This window comes from Macaca thibetana, chromosome 14 (genome assembly GCF_024542745.1).
Source record: "Macaca thibetana thibetana isolate TM-01 chromosome 14, ASM2454274v1, whole genome shotgun sequence".
Lineage (NCBI taxonomy): Eukaryota > Metazoa > Chordata > Mammalia > Primates > Cercopithecidae > Macaca > Macaca thibetana.
Genome location: NC_065591.1, coordinates 42,586,555 through 42,605,614, shown reverse-complemented (window position 1 = coordinate 42,605,614; position 19,060 = coordinate 42,586,555). Strand labels below are relative to the sequence as shown.

Sequence of the window (19,060 nt, the reverse complement as noted above, 5' to 3'; positions counted from 1 at the left end):
GCTGGGGATTGGAGAGTTTTTAGAAGGGGGCAGTATCTGGTAGGTGTTGGTATGATTAAGGAAGAATGATAAAACCAATTCTGGGAATGTGGAAAGATCTTGGAAACTGGAAAGAACTGCTGCTAGAAATATTTGCTGCTGCAAAGTCTAGTGTTCTTGCTAGGATGACACTGCGAGCCAAATAAATAAATAAATAAACAAACAAACAAACAATATCCTACCCCTCCACCTGCCTTCCAGTCTCCTTCCAGTGTCACTTATTGGATACACCTTCCAAGACTCCAGCTGGTTAAATTTTCAGCTCTTTATTTCTAAAGAGAAATAAAATATGAACAGTTCCAACCCTGCCTTCACAAAGTAGATTATGAAAGAGTGGATTTACATTTGAAAGACAAGAGCTTAATAAGTGGCATCAACCATCAGGTCCTAAACCACAAGCATTCCTTCAATGATACCTCTGTGATATAGTTTGAATATTTGTCCTCTCCAAATCTAGTGTTGAAATGTGACCCTCATTTTGAGCCATGGCAGTGAATTCTTCAGGAATGGTTTGGTGCCCTCCTTGTGGTAATGAATGAGGTCTCATTCTATTAGTTACCACAAGATCTGATTGTTAAAAAGAGCCTGGCATATCCTCCTCCTCTTCTTCCTCTCTTGCCATGTGACACACCTAGTCCTGCCCCCCATTCATTTATTTATTTATTTATTTATTTATCTATCTATCTATTGAGACAGAGCTCGCTCTGTTGCGCAGGCTGGAATGCAGTGGCCCAATCTTGGCTCACTGCAACCGCTGCCTCCTGGGTTCAAGTGATTCTCCTGTCTCAGCCTTCTGAGTAGCTGGGACACAGGCGCCCACCACCATACCCAGCTAATTATTTATATTTTTAGTAGAGATGGGGTTTCACCATGTTGGCCAGGATGGTCTCAATCTCTTGACTTCGTGATCTGCCCACCTCGGCCTCCCAAAGTGCTGGGATTACAGAAGTGAGCCACCGCGCTGGCCCCCCTTTTTTTAATGCCATGATTGTAAGCTGAGGCCCTTGCCAGAAGCAGATACTGGCACAATACTTCTTGAATATCCTGTAGATATTCAGAACTGTAACCTAAATAAGCCTTTTTTCTTTATATATTACTCAGCCTCAGGTATTCCTCTATATCTTTATAAAAGGGACTGAGACATTCTTAGAATGGTTTCTATTTTCCCCACCATTGGTTGATAACCTTTATTATACTATAGTCAGCCAGTGTCCCGCACAGGACAGAAATCTCAAAATTTTGATCAGGCCAAGTGTGATCATTAACTTTATGAGTCAGCTTGGCTGGGCCACAGAGTGCCCAGATACTTGGTCAAACATTATTTGGAGTGTGACTGTGAGGATGTTTTAAAATGTGGTTGATATTTGAATCGGTAGGTTAAAGCAGATTGTCCTCCATATTATGGGGGAGTTTTATCCAATCAGCTGAAGTCCCAAATAGAAAGAAAGGACAGCCATCTTCCAATTAAGAGAGAATTCTCCTACTTGATGACTTCTGAACTGAGACACCAGCTCTTTCTGATTGTAAAGCAGCCTGCCTGCTTTCAGATTCAAACTGGAGCATAGGCTCTTTTGGACTTACCTCTGTCTCTGATTAGAGACATAAACAAATCTCTTAGGTAATAAATCCCTTTATATATAAAACAGGATACATATGTATCTTTTAGTAGAATATATCCTATTGGTTCTATTTCTGTAGACAACTCTGACTAATACACAAAGTAAAAACTGTAAGGAGAAAGAGTATTAATTCCCTGATTCCATACAGTATATTTGCATAAACATTACATTTTCACAAAATGAGTATAGTTAAACTGTAAAATGAATTGTGAAAAGTTGTGACTATTAAATGTAAGCATAGGCAGTATTCTTGTCTGTACATGTTTGATATAGAATTATGATTCAAAGTAAACTCCAGAAAAAACACCATCTCAAAATGCCTATAATTTTATGTAAAAATAAACAGGTAAACAAGCCACGTATTTCCCTACCTTAATTAGGTATCGAATTTAAATAAGTTTGGGAAATTCTAGGTCAAACAAAGTTAAACAAATATTTTTATGTAGAACTTTTCAGAACTTATAGTATGTTAAAGTGGTTATGAATTTTCAGAAGGGTATATATTATACAATGTTTCCTCAATTTACTTGCCTGTGGGACTCCCTGGCAGTGTGCCTTATATAATCTCTAACTTATATGTGGAGGATTCTATATTAAAGATAGCAGTTATGATAGTGACCGGAGGCAGCCAAACGCCTAGGCAGATAGTGGTGGGTACCTGGTGAAGCCCCACCTCCAAGCCAAAGACAGTTTAAAGCCCAAAAGCCAAGCTACACGTTAAGTTCTTGGACCAGGTTGAGAACTTGTCTTTAAGTTTGGAGTGTTTTCCTCTGATTGATCCCTACCCTTCACCTATTTTACATATACCTACCCTTTCCTAATTGGTTTTCTTCACTGTCATGCTCACCTTTGAGTGGTGTCTTTGCTTTAACCCTTTTGCATACTCACAAACCAATCAGCAGGCACTCCCCATCCTGTGCCTATAAAGACTCCAGACTCAGTCAAGAGAAGGAGACAGCCTGACTTTAGGGAAGAGATGGCCTGACTTTGGGGAAAAGAGATGGCATGACTTAGGGGAAGAGACTACCTGACTTTGGGGAAGATGACCTACTCTTCCTATTCCCTCTCCAGCTCCCCTTACTCCTGAGAGCTGTTTTCATCTGTCAATCAAATTCTCTGCCTTCACCATCCTTCAACCATCCATGTGACCTCATTCTTCTTGGATATTGGGCAAGAACCTAGGGCCCACTGAGTGTGGGAAACCAGAAAGGGCTGTCACACTGGCCCTTTGCCCTCACTAGTGGAAGGCAACCACCCCATGCAACAAGGCAAGGGGCCAACTGAGTTGCTAACACACAACCATCTGCTGACAGCAGGAGTGCTGAACCACCCTCTCTGGAACTTCAGGGTCACAGGCACCCTCACCTGGGCACCACTGCATTCTCCTCATGGCAACATTCTTGGTCTGGCCATGGGCCTCACACAGAGCTTGCTCCTGTGTTGGTGCTTTGAGCCAGTCAGATCCCACTTACTTGCTCATGAGCTCCCTTCTGCAAGGGGTTGAGCATGGCAGGCCGAGTAGACAGGGTGCCCCTTCTGTGAGTCTAGCAAAGAGACAGAGAAAAATCCTGCATCAGTTATGTCTGAAAATTAGATGTAATTTTATATTACTTTAAATGTTATCTTTTTATGTCATTAACTACACCAAGAATTTGGAATATTAATATTTAAATCAGATTTTCTCACATCTGATTATTTTTCTCATTTTCTGTCTAAGAAATATATGCTAATTTTTATTTTATATCTGATGTGCTATTTCATAATTCAAGTAAGATTAACTTATTAAGATGTTGCTGTACTTCAGCTGCCGTTTTTATTATTTTTCTCTGGGTGCTTGATGCATATATACTGATGAAATTAGTTAAAGTACCATTGCACTAATAAATGCTATATCTATGTCCCATAAAACAAGAATTTTCCGAGCCTCCACACAATTTTTGTTAGTTTAAATATTAATATTAAATATTGTTTTTTTATTTTTTGTAGATAAAATAATTTGAAGTGTGTGTCTCTTCATTTTTCCTTTCTTTCACTCCCAGTGTTTTAAAACTTGGTCATTTGGCAACCAAATTTATAGAAACACCAAATATTCTATTTACATTTTTTTTTTTTTTTTTTTGAGATGGAGTCTCGCTCTGTCGCCCAGGCTGGAGTGCAGTGGCCGGATCTCAGCTCACTGCAAGCTCCACCTCCTGGGTTTACGCCATTCTCCTGCCTCAGCCTCTCGAGTAGCTGGGACTACAGGCGCCCGCCACCTCACCTGGCTAAGTTTTTTATTTTTTAGTAGAGACGGGGTTTCACCGTGTCAGCCAGGATGGTCTCGATTTCCTGACCTCGTGATCCGCCCGTCTATTTACATTTTAAGAAAAAATGTTTGTCATGTTTGTTTGATGCTTCTGTAATTAGATTATACATTTGTAAATTTATGCAAACACAGTGTAAGTTCTTAAAAAGTAATTTGTAAGGTTTTTCACATAAATGAAACAACTTGAGCAGAAATACAAACGGAATATCAACACTGATCTATCTTGTACGATTCACTAATTTTCTGTTTTATTAGTTTGTTTTCTGGGTTTCCAGTGGGCCGTGGAATCCATTTGGGAATATTAATAGACTTTCACTTATTTAGTTTGATTTCAATATAACTGTTTATCATACAATCTGAAGCTATTTTTCAAGGTAAATGAGAGAATTGTGAGTAATTCAGATCTGTAGTATTATCCTGTGACTTTCTTATTGAAAACAAAGTTTGAGGGAGGTAAACTGTGTTTATGGTCCTATGATTCTCTAAACACTGGAATTTTTTCTTATAATTAAAGTCTCTTACCTTTCCATACAAAATGTTATTTGTCCTCTTAGTAAATGGGATGTTGAGAGATTCATGACTCTTTCTTTTTGGCCATCCTTTCATTCTGTAATATCTACTGAGCATCCTATGATTCCAAGCTCTGTATTTTGTGTTACAGTTTTAGTACTCAACAAGGCAGATATGATGGCTTATGATTGCTATATAAATGGATCTCATGTAAAATAATACCAGTATGGGGCTGGCTTCATGGTATATGGCCTGTGCAGTCACACGAGGTTTTGTACAAAGAAGAGTTAATATGGTTTTCCTGCAGCCTTTTGATAAAATTCTTAATTTTTGAACAAGTGGTTCTGCATTTTTATTTGGTGCTAGAACCTGCAAATTATGTAGGTGGTCTTAAATCTACACCACAAAGTTTGCGAGAAATCTATCATCTGTCTGTCTATCTATCTGCCTTCTATCTTCTATCTGCATATCTATCTATCTTCTATCTACCTGTCTATCTCTATCATCTCTTTATCATCTGGCTCATTGTAACATTTAATATTCTTTTTTCCTATCTTTGTCATGTAAGGAATATATGGCGGATTTTTCCTTTTCCATGCCTATACAGTTAACTTGTGAAGTCTTGGTTATAGGATTTTTAATTTGTCTATATTAAGTTACATCTTTTTAGATTTAACTTATCACTCTGTTGTCGAGAGTCATTTTTATTCATCTCTGCAACATAATGCCTCCATATCGTGTCATGTTGTCATCCAGATTTGTGATACAAACCTTGCATAGAACAGCACTGAGAAGCATGCTCTGTAGCACAGCACAGAAAGCTTCCTTTCATGTTGATCATTGTTGATTTGCCAATACCTTTTGACAGAATTGTTTACTTAGTTCCCATTCACCCAAGTTTGCAATTAACTAGTTCTTTCTATATCCATTTCGTCTGAATGTGTATCATAAAATTCTTTTTCAAATGTATTGCTAAAATATAGAAACGTCCATGTTGAAGATTTTTCAGCAATTTCTCCCTAACTCTGGAAACAATTTAGGTGAAATTCTACAGACTTAGTGTTGAACAAAGAAATCAGTGAAGGAGGCCAGGTGCGGTGGCTCATGCCTGTAATCCCAGCACTTTGAGAGGCTAAGGCGGGCAGATCACTTGAGGTCAGGAGTTCAAGACCAGCCTGGTCAACATGGTGAAACCCTGTTTTTCAAAAAAAAAAAAAAATACAAAAATTAACCAGGCGTGGTGACACACACCTTAAGTCCCAGCTACTTGGGAGGTTGAGGCAGGAGAATTACTTGAACCCAGGAGGTGGAGGTTGCAGTGAGCGGATCACGCCACTGTACTCTAGCCTGGGTGAGAGTGAGACTCTGTCTTAAAATAAAAAAAAAAAAAGAGAGAAATCAATGAAAACCAATGAAGGAGTCACACCAGGGTGGAGGGGCAGCATTTTTGTTGTACTTCCCTAAATTTATGTTATGGGTTAGTGTATTTGTTTCCTATTGCCACTGTAACAAGTCACCACACTTGGTTACTAAAAAGAACAGAAATGTATTATCTCACAGTTCTGGAGGTTGAAAGTCTGAGACTAATATACCAGCATGGCTTTGCTACCTACTAGGGTAGAAACAATTTTTTGACTCGTCCAGTTTCTGGTGACTGCCTTAGCTTGAGGCCATGTCACTCCAGTTTCTGTTTCTATCTTCACATGTCCCCTTCCTCTGTGTGTATCTAATCTCCCCCTTTGCTTCCTTCTTATAGAGACAGTTGTGATAGCATTTAGGGCCCACCCAGATAATCCAGGATAGTCTCCTCATCTCAAAACTCTTAATCACATCTGCAAATACCCATTTTCCAAATTAGGTAACTTTCATAGGTTCCAGGGATTAGAGATAGGATGTGTACACGCTTTTGGGAGTCATTATCAGCAGGTCAGATTTAATATTGCATTTTAGTTTTGAATTATATGCAGAAAGCATGTCACATTTTCCATCTTTAGGGCTATGATTTGTCTTAACCTGTTCTGGGATAGGGGCTAATTTCACCTCCTTCCCTTTTACCCCATAAAGACCTGCTTATTCTTCCTACTGCCTGGAGCTATAGCTTCTCACAGCTTTGGCACAAAGTTAGCGCCATGCTTAATGTGTCACTAGGTCATTGGGCCATTGCAAGGAAAGCAATTAACCAGGAGCTGCAGTTTGAATGTTAAAAATAACAATTGTTGTCCAGGCTGATCTCAAATCTCTGGATCACTTGAGTCCAGGAGTTCGAGATCAGCCTGGGTAACAAAGTAAGACCCTCCCATCTCAACAAAAAATTAGCCAGGCATGGTGGTGCAGGCCTGTATTCCGCTACTTGGGAGACGGAACTGGAAGATCACTGGACCCCCAGGAAGGTTGAGGTTGCAGTGAGCTGTGATCATGCCACTGCACTCCAGCCTGGGTAACAGAGAGACCCTTTGTCAAAAAAAAAAAAAAAAAAGTAACAAATGGCCCCCTTTGCTATTATTACATATGGGAATTTTTCTTTGACAATTTTTTATGCACTTTAATCACATATCCTTTTTGGTTTGACTGTCGTATGTCACCATTTCTGATCTCTGATTTCCTTTTAGACTAGTGGATAAGTAGAGGCTGGGGATAGGCACAAGCTGGCAGAGGTGAGCTGCTGGCTGATGATGGTGCCTCATAAATTATGGGTCTTGGTAGATGAACAGAAACTAAGGTCAAAAGTCATCAGTTGGCTGCCAGAAAGGATAAGGCAGAGCAAGTATGTTCAGTAGAGACAGTAAGAGGCCTGGACTAGAGGGATTCCACAAGGTTCAGGAAATTAGAAGTGGGCATTGCCCTTTTCCTAAATTAACTTTATATTAATGCATCGGTTATGAATGTATCGGAGGAGGGATAAGAGGAAAATCAGAATTAACAAGAAATGGCTTTATAGGCCAGGAGGGACCATTTAAGGGCCATCTTTTCATTTGCCTATAGTCATAAGAGACTGATGGGTGAAATCTAGCAGTTGAAGAAGATAAGGTTAAATGGTTAGAAATGGAGCTAAGAGTTGAGATTAGAAAAGGGAAATAACTCAGCTGAGAGATCCCAAACCCTTGGTGATTGCTATTTTTCTCACTGCCTCTCTCCTTTCCTTCCTCTACCCATCTCTCCAACTTCGTAAGTTTAAGGAACTATTATGCCCACTCATTTAGATTTTCTCCTGTTATTTTGAACTTGATCTACATTTTATTTCGCTAAGTTATTTCACAGAAGAGAGTTGCTTCATCTCAGGTCCCTTATGAAGTCTCTATTTCAGGGCTCTTCCTCAATTATTTTATTTTGGAAAATAAAGTTTTTTTTTGGTTTTTTTTTTTGGAAAACACATTAGTTGGAAATGGAAGTAATGAATGCTAGTTTTTAATATTTATTAATGTTACCTAGCTGAATCAATAAAAACACAAGTCAAGAAAAAGTTACTAATTATCTCTTGGGGTAAAACTTCACCTTTTAGAGTTCTGAAAGTAATTATAAGCAAGTCTTTTAGAGATCACTTTCAAAGCTAATAGAATAAATAAATGGCTACACTTTGGAGATCCTAAATATACACTTAAAGGACAGATAAAAATGAACAACTATTCTAATGTAATATGAAAGAGTGTCGAGGCGTTGGATAAATTCCCTGTAACATGAAATGGCATAAAACTAGAACTTAAAAAGTGCTGTGTTTGAAGACACTGAGATGGGAGTGAAATAATAAGGCTTTGAAAATCACTATATGATGCAAAAACTTGTTGTAGTGATGATGATTATTATTATTTGAGACAGAGTTTCCACTCTGTGGCCCAGGCTGGAGTGTGTGGCACCATCTCGGCTCACTGCAACCTCTGCCTCCTGGGTTCAAGGGATGCTTGTAATTGGGATTATAGGTGTGTGCCACCAGGCCTGGCTAATTTTTGTATTTTTAGTAGAGATGGGGTTTTGCCATTTTGACCAGACTGGTTTTGAACTCCTGGCCTCAAGTGATCTGCCTGCCTCAACCTCCCAAAGTGCTGGGATTACAGGTGTGAGCCACTTTGACCAGCCTCCAGTGACAATTATGACAGTAATGTTGAACACACATAAGAAGAAGTTGAATACAACTGTTTAAAGAAATGTGGGCATGAAAATAAGTAATATTTCTAAACTTATGTAGGACATTTGTAAATATTATTTATAAAACATGGGTTTAAATAGAGATGTGTAATAAATTAATAAATTATTACAAGTAGAAACAGCTATTTTAGCTACATCTCTACAAGTTTAAAGAGTCAAATTGACAACAAACTTTTGTGATATTTGCACCCCAAATAGTTTATTTTTCTCATAGTTGGAATGTTTTAACTTTCTATCAATCTTGTATCAAAGTAAATAAAAATTTTTGGGAAAGACTGAAAACACAACTTCTTTCTAGAAAGGACCCAAGTGTACCATCAGCTCATCAAACACATACAAGAATCCAAAGATTAATATAAAACATTTTCTCATGCTGTCCAGTCTCTGCCCTGACTCACCTTCTCCTGCAAGCAATCAGTCTAGAGAAACATGTCTAGAGAAACCTGCTCTTCCTGGTTTCTCATTTGTGTTCTGATTTATGGAAGTCAAGGTTACAGAATCCTTTGGTCCTGCTTCATAGTGAAAGGAAGATACTCACACATAAAAGTATAAAAGTATCAACACAAAAGTACCTTTTTTTTTCTTTTTTTGCTAATGGTGATTAACTTTCATAGCAAAATAAATGACTCCCTCCCCATGAAGGGTAATCTTCAGAGCAATAGAAAAATTTCTTCTTGCCTAATTTTGATCTGAAGAAATCTTTCAAAAGCGATGATAATGTCATATTTGCTCCTGGAAATGATATAAATCTAAAGAGGAAATACTGGTTGATTATTTAGCTGGAGTGACAATTAACTGCCTACTGAAAAAAAAAAAATCCTGAATTTCAGGACCTAATACTAATTTTTGGACAACCATCAGAGCAAAGGTGAAATGAATGATTAATAGTCACACTTTACAATTGTTGAGTACTTAACTTTTAATCTAGATAAGGCGTGGCTAAAAGGATCAATATTGGATGTATCTTTATTAGCTAGTATGCCTTTTTAGAAATTGTATATTGAAAGTACCTTGATGTTAGGATCAGTAATACTCAAGACTTAGAGTCTGTATGGCAAGTCATAGCTTCCTGTTACTCTCCGTTTTCCTCTAGGTTTATACTATATGTGTGTGAGCTTACAGGAGAATAAAGGGACTCATTTGAAGCCTCTTGTTACTTTGCAGTCTTCAGCTTATTTAACTATTTAGCTTGCACTTATTAGAAAAACACAATGCAATATATTTTTAGAACAAAAATTAATTTCCAGCTAAGTTTTAGTAATGAAGAGAGTTCCTCTTGCAGTACTTATAATTCTTAAAATCTCAAATCAAGGGAAAGCTAGGATGATAACAGGGTGAGTGTACTAAAACTGTCATTGCGTTATAATAGCAAATAATTGTATTCAAGTTCACAGAGATAACAAATGTCTTCCTCTATGCATTCTCTAGTTTTGATTGTCATACAATTTTCTACAGTAAGTTACTATTTTGAGAACAAAAGTGAAAATAGATGATACAGAATGGAAGATTGGAAATTTATCCAAAGAGCATACAGAATTATTTATTAAGCAAAAAAAGTAACCTTATTAAGATATGCTCATTTTTACTGAAGACATTTTTAAAGACATTTGATTTTATTGTATCCTAGGTATTTAATTAAGTAGTCTTTGAAAACTGCATTATGTATTTAATATCACAGAAATAAATACAAATTGCTCTTCTGATACTTACACAATCACAGGAACACTAACAGTTGGATTAGCATCCTAGATAAGATATTTTTTCAGATAGCAAGAACTGAAAAATTTGTGTGAGAAATTATTTCCTCTTATATTGACAGAATTACTTTTTTTACAAAGAGAAAAAATGTAAATGCACTATTATTTCATACAAAGGATTTTCTTTCAAGCACCTACTATATGACAAATATAGATGTTAGTAATCATTATACTGATACTTTAACTTAACTTACTTTGTCGTAACAGTGAGTTACAGTTCTGTATGAAATTATAAAACCCTTGGAAAACTCTCCCTTCCTGTCTTTATGTATTAGAACTGACACATGGAAACAGATTACTCTGGCAAACACATTTACCTTTATTGAACATATACCATATTTAAGGAACACTTTCCGGGTGCATGGATTCATTTGTTGAACAATATGGCAGGTTAAATGTCATGATCTTTGATATTTCTATAGCACATTTATAAACCGTATTAAATATGAGAAAAGGTAAAGTGTACATGATTACCTTAACTTTCATAATTCAATAAAGTAATGAAAGAGAACTTAGGAGAATAAGATCATTCCATTCTAAATATATTAAGTCAATAAATATTTTTGGAGTACTGTATTAGTCAATAAGTACTATAAGGATTAGTACTGTATTCATCAGTAAGTATTTTTGGAGTACTGTATTAGCACTCTTTTAGTTGCAAGAGCAGAAACACTTATGAAAGCAGCACACTGGAAAGAATATTATTTTGTTTTGATAATAGGTTAAAAACAAAAGGAAATTTTGTTCAAATAATAACTATTTGTCTTAGTATTAGCTTTATTCCCTCTGTATGCTGACCTTATTCTGTCCTACTACTAATAGGTCTCTCTGCAGATGAGGGAGGCTTCTCACATCCACCTTCATTCTGCTAGGCTGCCATCCTTCTTCACAACTTAACCTAAAAGAGAGTCCTCCTTGCCAGCTGCAATGGAGGATCCTGACTGGCATTTATTAGTAGCTAAAACGCTATTCAAAATGCATTTAAAAGCTCATATTAAGTTCTAGTATTCAATAGTACTGTAAGTAAATTACACTTAACAATTATTTATTGTATAATTCAAAATACTTAGAAGAATTGTGATGTTGCCAACACAAAGAAAAGATAAATGTTTGAGGTGATAGATATCCCAGTTACCCTAACTTGATAATTACACATCGTGTAACTATATCAAAATATCACAGGTACCTCCAAATTATGCATAGCTATAATATACCAATGAAAACACAAAAAGGAAATCCTTTAAAAAGTTTAGATCAAATAAGATTAGTATTAGTAAATTCATGAAGCATCTGTTTTTAATTTGATGGAACTTTTAGCATCCTAATGTTTATGTAGAATCTAATCAAGATCTTGGAATAATTAACAAGTTATTGTTTCTTCTTTTGTACCTTTCTGCCCAAATGTCAATATTCAAATTTGATTTGAATATTGAATATCATGATTGGTTTTAGAGATAGCTAGGCAGAAAAAAAAAACCCAGGCAACAAATAGAAAGTGTGGCATGCAGCCTGTGGAAAACTAATAAAGGAAATAGAGTGATCTTGGCTAAGAGTAGTTGTTTACTTCTGACAAAGACCTACTATTAACAGAGATTAGCAAATGTTTTCACAGGCTTAAAAAATCATATTTAATTACAATCCACATTTTCTCAACCCCCCTTAACTAGCAATGAAAACAAGTAGAGTAGAAAAAGCAAAATCTCAGTGTAAAAATACCTTAATTCAAATTTTACTGTATTTTATTTTGGTATAAGACACTTTAGATGCAGCTAAACTAAATAAATCTCAATTTTCTAGTGGGTAAATGGGGGACGAATACTATCTACTTCTTAAAATTATACAATTTAAGGAATAATCTATTTCAGTGTGCTCAAATATTAATTTTCCTCAAACTATTTTGGGATAGTTTCTTTTGTGGCTAAAGTTTGCATTGGTACAGCAAAAGAGGAAATAGAAAATGAATTGCTAAAGGGATATATAACTTTTTTCATAAGAATAAATATAGTTCATAATAATCTTTAGAATAATCTAGCTATTTTTCAAATATTATATTTTATTTTTCCAGATAAATTAGAAGTCATATTTCTGCAGTATAGCAGCTATCTAATTTCCCATCTCTAGGGTATGTGTTTGTTTTTAGAAAAACATTCCAGCAGGTGGCGCCAACATCATAATATTTAACCATGAAACTATGCCAGGAGTGGGTAGGGAAACAAAAGTTATTGTTTTAGCCAGAAGGTGGAGCTAGGTGACCAATGTTTAAAATCAGTGTCTGCATTTGAAATAGATAACTTCAATTTTACTGAATCACAGGATTTATAATCTGAGTATTGTGAAGAGCATTGTCTGAATCCTCTACCTTCCATACCTTTAAATTTCAACTTTAAGTGTATTGTTTTTACAATTAAAGAATTCTGGCCCAGCTCATGAAAGCAAGAAATACTTTAATTTTTATTATTCATAGTCTTTGCAAAAAAGAGAGCATATTTAAATATTGTTATTGTACTGTTTCTGTATATGTTTGAAGATTATACATTTTTAAAAAGTATGTACTTATCAGACACCACTTAATCCTCTGCTCTTTTCTTTCTATTTCTCCACTGTGATTTTCTTAGGAAGATGAAACACTGAATTAGGAAATCTGGGAAACTGCAGACACATTTTCTAACATGTTCAAATCAGGAAAAAAAAGGTTTGAAATATTTCTTCTATAATACTTCATGAGTTTTTCTAAAATACTGTTTAATTTTAATTTATTTGTTTATTCTGTTGCCAATGTTTAAGTCTTTAATCACTTTAAACAATAGGAAGTAAAAATTAAACAGCTTCATAACTTTGTTTAAGCTTTAATATTAGCAGAAACTTTATTTTCTAAAAATTGTTGTCAGATCATTGAATTCTAAATACTTGCCTATTAAATATCTGTGAAATGAATCCATTTCTCACATACCACATTACTTCCTTCTATCTCCTACCTTCAGCTAGTGGGGCAATCCAATAGCCTACTAGGAATTGACTTACCTTCCTCTTGCCCCCTCTAATCCGTTTTCTTTCAAGAGATCAAGAGTAATGTTTTATAAATACAAATTTGATGATTTCATTTCTATTTTTATAAAAGCTTTCAATAACTTTTTACTTCTCTAAGCTGTCAAACCTCAATGTGCCCAAAAGGCACCTCTCCAGGTCTGTCTCTTATCATTCTTTCCAATCGTTTTCTATAGCATTTTCTTTCTATACAAAATTTATCACACTGTCCTCCCTCTATCTAAATCTGGCCTTACGCCTAGTGTAAGTTCATGAGGACAGAAGCATGTTCATCACCTTTCTCACTACTGGATTTGCAGTGAATGAGCGTACCATATCATATCATGACAGAATGAATGAACAAATAAAAAAGCAGAGGCCTCTGGAAAATAAAATTAAATTGAAGGATTCAGAATATTTTTCAATGGCAAGCTATTCACCCTTAAGAGAAGGTTCAGGATGCAGATGATAACTTTGGTATGTGCAAGGCTGCTCTAAGAGCGAAAGCTTGCAGGAAGAATTAAACCCAAGATAAACAAACAAACAAACAAAACTAAAACTAAAAACAAACCAAAAAACCCGAGTATCTAAAAATAGAACAAATGTCTGTGATTGGTAGAGTTGCCTGTAACTAGAGATATTCAAACATAAGTTACTGTTTCATTTGTATAAACTAGTAGTCTGGTAGAACAATTAGATGAACTTCAAACTCCCTTTGAGCTTTGAGATCCTATGGAGGTATACTTTGTTAAAAAGATTATCTCTGTATTTGCCGTGCTGAATGCATTATAAGGCCAATGATGAGTGCATGGAGGTTCCACCTTAGAGTTCTTGGAATTAAGTTTTATTGAGTTTAGGACTTTAAAGGATATGTGATTTCCTAACACCATCTATAACTAATTTCAGCTTTAGCTCGCATTGCCAGCCTCTTCTTGGGAAACACTTGAAATAAAATATAGATAGATTCTTTTTTTCAGATGAGTTATTTTCTCTGTTAACTGAAATTATCTACTTTATTTTTTTTCTGGTATAACTTTTACTGAATCACTGATAACATTGATATATTTTTGATAATACATTTGTATTTTAGAACAATGAAACATGTTTAATTTGCTTTTGATGGTAGACTAAATTCTCTATTTCAAATATGTAAATATTCTCAAATGTATCCATACAGCAAAGTGACTAATAACCTCTTTGTTTCATGAATCTATTTTTGGTCTGCTGCAGGAGAAAGGGTGAAGAAGTTTACACTCAATATACTAATAGCTCCTGACTTTTGCACCTCAACCCAGATTTTATAACTATAATAAAAATATTAATTCATTCTCAGGCTTCATACTATATAAACTACGTAGTTTTTTTTTTTTTTTTTTTTGGAGACATGGCCTCACTGTTGCACAGGCTGAAGTGTAGTGATATAATTGTGTGACTCACTGCCCCCTCCAACTCCTGGGCTCAAGCAATCCTGCCTTGGCTTACCAAATTGCTAGGATTACAGGTATGAACCACTGCACTTGGCCAGTTCTTAACATTGTTTGCTAGGTGGCCAATGAAACCTGCACTTGAAGAGTTTTTTCAAATCAAGTTAATTCACGTGTAAACAAAGCTATAGATTGCCTCACTGTTTTTAAGAGGCCAAATCAGGAAACGATCGCTAAGTTGATCAACAGAATACATGTTAAATAGCTACATACATAAAGTGGTCCACAGTGCAGCCGTTAAAAAAAAAGATAGATTCTACTGTATATTGACATGGAAATATTTTCATGATACATTGCTGAGAGGAAGTATTGAGTAGTAAACAGTATGTACAGTGTGTTTCCATTTTAAAAAGAAAGTAAGGTAATGCAAATGCATCAAAAAAATGTCAGAAAGTCTTTATCCAAGCTGGTGTCACCAGTTATCTCTGAGCAATGGAATTCCTTGCTTGATGGCTACAGGGATGAAGATTGGAAACTCCCTCCTGATACATTTGACAGAGTCTAATATGGGTCAATTCCCATAGTGCATTTCCTTTAAAAAAAAAAACTAAAAAAGACACAAAATAATACAATCTAATGTCAACTTTATTCTATAGGAGTAAAGAAGAGGAAATTAATCATAGTCAAGCAAACAGGTAGATGATTTTAAAGTCCAATGGACACTGTCAATTCAGAGTTCTTGCGGGCAAAAAATGATAATGAAAGCATGCATAAAGATTAGATGATATAAATGTACAATTTTAAATCATTCTTACTCTTGTTCTTACCATGCCAAAGAGAAATTCTGGACTTCTGCAAAACCTCTTTTTACCCCTGTTTTTCCATGAGTTTAGAAGATTCCTCATATCTCCACTTCACTATCTTTTTGTCTTGCCATATTGGACCCAACAGTTTTCCTGTGGAAACTACTGTTGCTTTTTTGAGCGTAGTGCACATGGTGGGGACAGCCGGAACTCTCTGCTACTGCACTATGTGCTGTGGTTTCTCCCAGTTAAGTCTGAGTAGACAGGAGGGAGACACAGACAGGAGGAGACACAGATGTATGTGATACATACATTATGACCAGCTTAATTTAAATAAGGAATTTGGGTTGGTGGAGAATAAAATGACTTTTTAAGTATGTTTTATTACACTATATATATATATGTACAATCACAATATAATAAAATATAGGCAAATCAGTAATGTTGAATGCAGAAAACAGAAATTGCTGCAAGTAGAAAGGAATTTAATACGAGATATTAGTTGCTTACAGCTTAGCAACTATTATTGCTTATTGTTGGAAGGGCTGAAAGAACAGGTTCTGTTCCAGACTTTCTGAACTGATTTCCAAAAGAATACCGAGCTGATCCAAAGAGGAGTTACTACTATCCCTGAGGCAGCTGCTAGTACTGCTGCCACAGCTGCCTCTCACAGTGACTGATTTTAGGAAGCCAGAGTAGTATGTCATTCTGCAGTTTCCTACCCGGAAAAATGGTTCACAGACCTGGAATGCAGCTACAGGAAAGTCTCACATTTCTAAAATGCCAGCAGCAAGAGCCAAAAGTTGCAGGAACATGCTATCATCTTTTCTTCATTCTACCTTGCAGACTTTCTCGATTTTCTCAATTTCTCTCAAGTACTGGAAGTAGATAATTTGCATCCAGAATGTTAGCTGCAAGAATACTAGGGGCAATTTAGATTGTAGCTTTCCAAACTCTCCAAATCAAAGAGTGGAAAAGAGATTGAGAGTCAGAGTATATCTCACAAACAGAGAAGCTCCAGGTAGAAAAAAATAATCACTTGTAACATGACCATCCATATAAAATAGCTGTTAACATGGTCACATATCTACTATATTTTTCTTTCCATGTCTGTCTACCTATCTTCCATCTATCTATCTATCTATCTGTCTATCTATCTATCTATCTACCTACCTACCTAATCCATTCAATTTGAAATAATTGTTTTTCTAGTTTGTTTAGTAGCCCTTCCTACCATTCTTTGGGTAAAAACAGGATCCGTTTTACATTTGGAAACTACCTCAATCCATATCTATGTTTTCCTGACCAACAAACCTTATCCCTTTCAACCCCATTACCCTCAAATCCTAATAATACATTATATGAGCCCAGAATTTCCTTTTTTTTTTGGCCCTAATCATGTTTGACTATAGTTTCTGACAATGTCATCTGACAAATCCCAATGTATATCTGTATATACTAAAGGTGACTTATAGACTAGGAAATGCTTTGCAGCCTGCTTTTTTCATGGATAAATATATCAATTCTTTTTTCAGGTAATAAGTTAAATATCTGTCATAATTATTAATGGCTACAAAACATTACAATGTTTGGATTCACCATAACTTGTTCAATTCATAATTTGTTTCTAACTTTTTAACTTGCATCACATTGAAGTTTAAATGGGTGTGTAAATTAGGACTACTTTTGGTTGCAAGTGACAGAGGCCAAACTTGAAATGCTTAAACAAAAAAGGGTTTTGGAAAGATACTAGGGTTTCTCACAAAATATGAAGAAAAAATACAGAATTTAGACCCCCATCAAGAACTACCAGGATTAGAACATGAAACTTGACGTCATTTGAATTTTCTGTATTGTCCACATGGAGAAGCTGGAGTGACCAACTCGTCCTGATCTGCCTGGGACTATCCAACTTTTAAGACTGAAAGTCCCAGATCCTGGCAACTCCCCTTATCCCAAGAAAACTGGAACTTTGGTCATCCCAGCTCTGGAGTCTTATTTTGTCAGGCAGTAGAAAGAAACATGCACTGCATTCCAGCATTACTCTTCAGAAAAGTTTTGTAAATATTTTTATTTGGCTAGGAAATTATTTGTGAAGGGATGTATTTGTTCCGCTGCAAATAGCAATGTTGAGTACAAATTCTTTTTTGATATATATGTAGCTCCTCTTTATCATTGACCATAGAAACAATAAATACTAAACAAAGGAGTAATAAATTTAATATTTCCTAGCCTGACATTAGAGCTAACAGTATAAAGGAAGCTATAATCATTTTTTTATTTATACATTGTCTCCTCTCTCTAAATGTGACACTTTATTACATGTATTTCTTTATATAGCCATTCTGTTTTCCCTGCTCCACTCATTAAACTGTAAGACATTTCAGAACAGGGACTAAATATTTTTGTCTTCGTGATTCAGGCTTAGCAAATTGCGTGGCATGGGTTACGTAGTAATAAATATTTAAGCGAATAAATTACTATTTTTTATGATAATTGGACTAAAAAAACTAGACTATTCTACGGAATGATGAGAATTGCTTTATGATTGTTGCCAATGTGAAGATTCAGCATAAAAAAAATTAGGTGCTGTTTAAATTCTCTTACTTTTTCTGCTACTTAGAACAACATTTCTCAACTGTTAGGTGCCGTGTTATAAAGAGAACTTTTTATCAGTCTTTTCGTCAGTCCTTTGTGTGCTCTTCATAGTACAAGATGGAATTCATGTCTTTTTTTCTGTTTATTTATTTATTTATTTATTTTTGATAGGGTTTTTGGGGAACGTGACTGTTTTTCCTGAACATTATTTCTACCTCTGTCATTGTCTGTCTTTAGAAATCAATTGCTACTAATAGTGATGTGGTCATTCTTTACATAGGGATTTATCAAATGTACTTATTTGAGATGAAATAAGCCTAGTGACTCAGGTTAAAGATTATTTTCTGGAAGAAGTAATGCCAAGAAACTAAAAGTTCCCAAAGAAGTTTCTATCCTGTGGGGATTATTTCAGTCCAACCTATTCCATTTGCAGAGGCAATTGCAGAATGTGTTATTTAGGCATGGCTATTGATTGAAGACTTTCTGCACTGTGAAAAATTTGGTTTTAAATGTCTATCCTAAAACCTTCTATTTGAGCAGATATGCCAGCAAGTCAGCAGCATTTTCTGTGGTGCAGTCAGAATAGTTTTCAGCTGAATCTCTCTTTTTCCTTCTTTAGCATTTATCATCATGGGCTACATCTCCATAAGGCATCTCAGGGTTACACAACCCATAGAAAAAAACAGTTTACATCTGCCTTTGGCTCATTTTTCTCCACATGCATGATTTACCCCATAAAGTGCTGTGCTGTGCTCTGGGATCCTTCAGAAGAAAGCACTGATGTGACTCATCTCCATCATGTGGATGTCCTAGCTCTGCTGCTGCTGCCACCACTCCCGCC

The 19,060-nt window shown here is 35.7% G+C and overlaps 1 long non-coding RNA gene across 2 annotated transcripts in view; it reads left to right on the top strand.

The window, feature by feature from the left end:
- Positions 1-19,060, top strand: part of LOC126934722 (uncharacterized) — an 81,403-nt gene that overhangs the window by 34,816 nt on the left and 27,527 nt on the right. For both annotated transcript variants that reach the window (XR_007719090.1, XR_007719089.1), the window contains exon 3: positions 12,986-13,062. This is a non-coding gene — a long non-coding RNA (uncharacterized LOC126934722). The remainder of the gene's footprint in view (positions 1-12,985; positions 13,063-19,060) is intronic.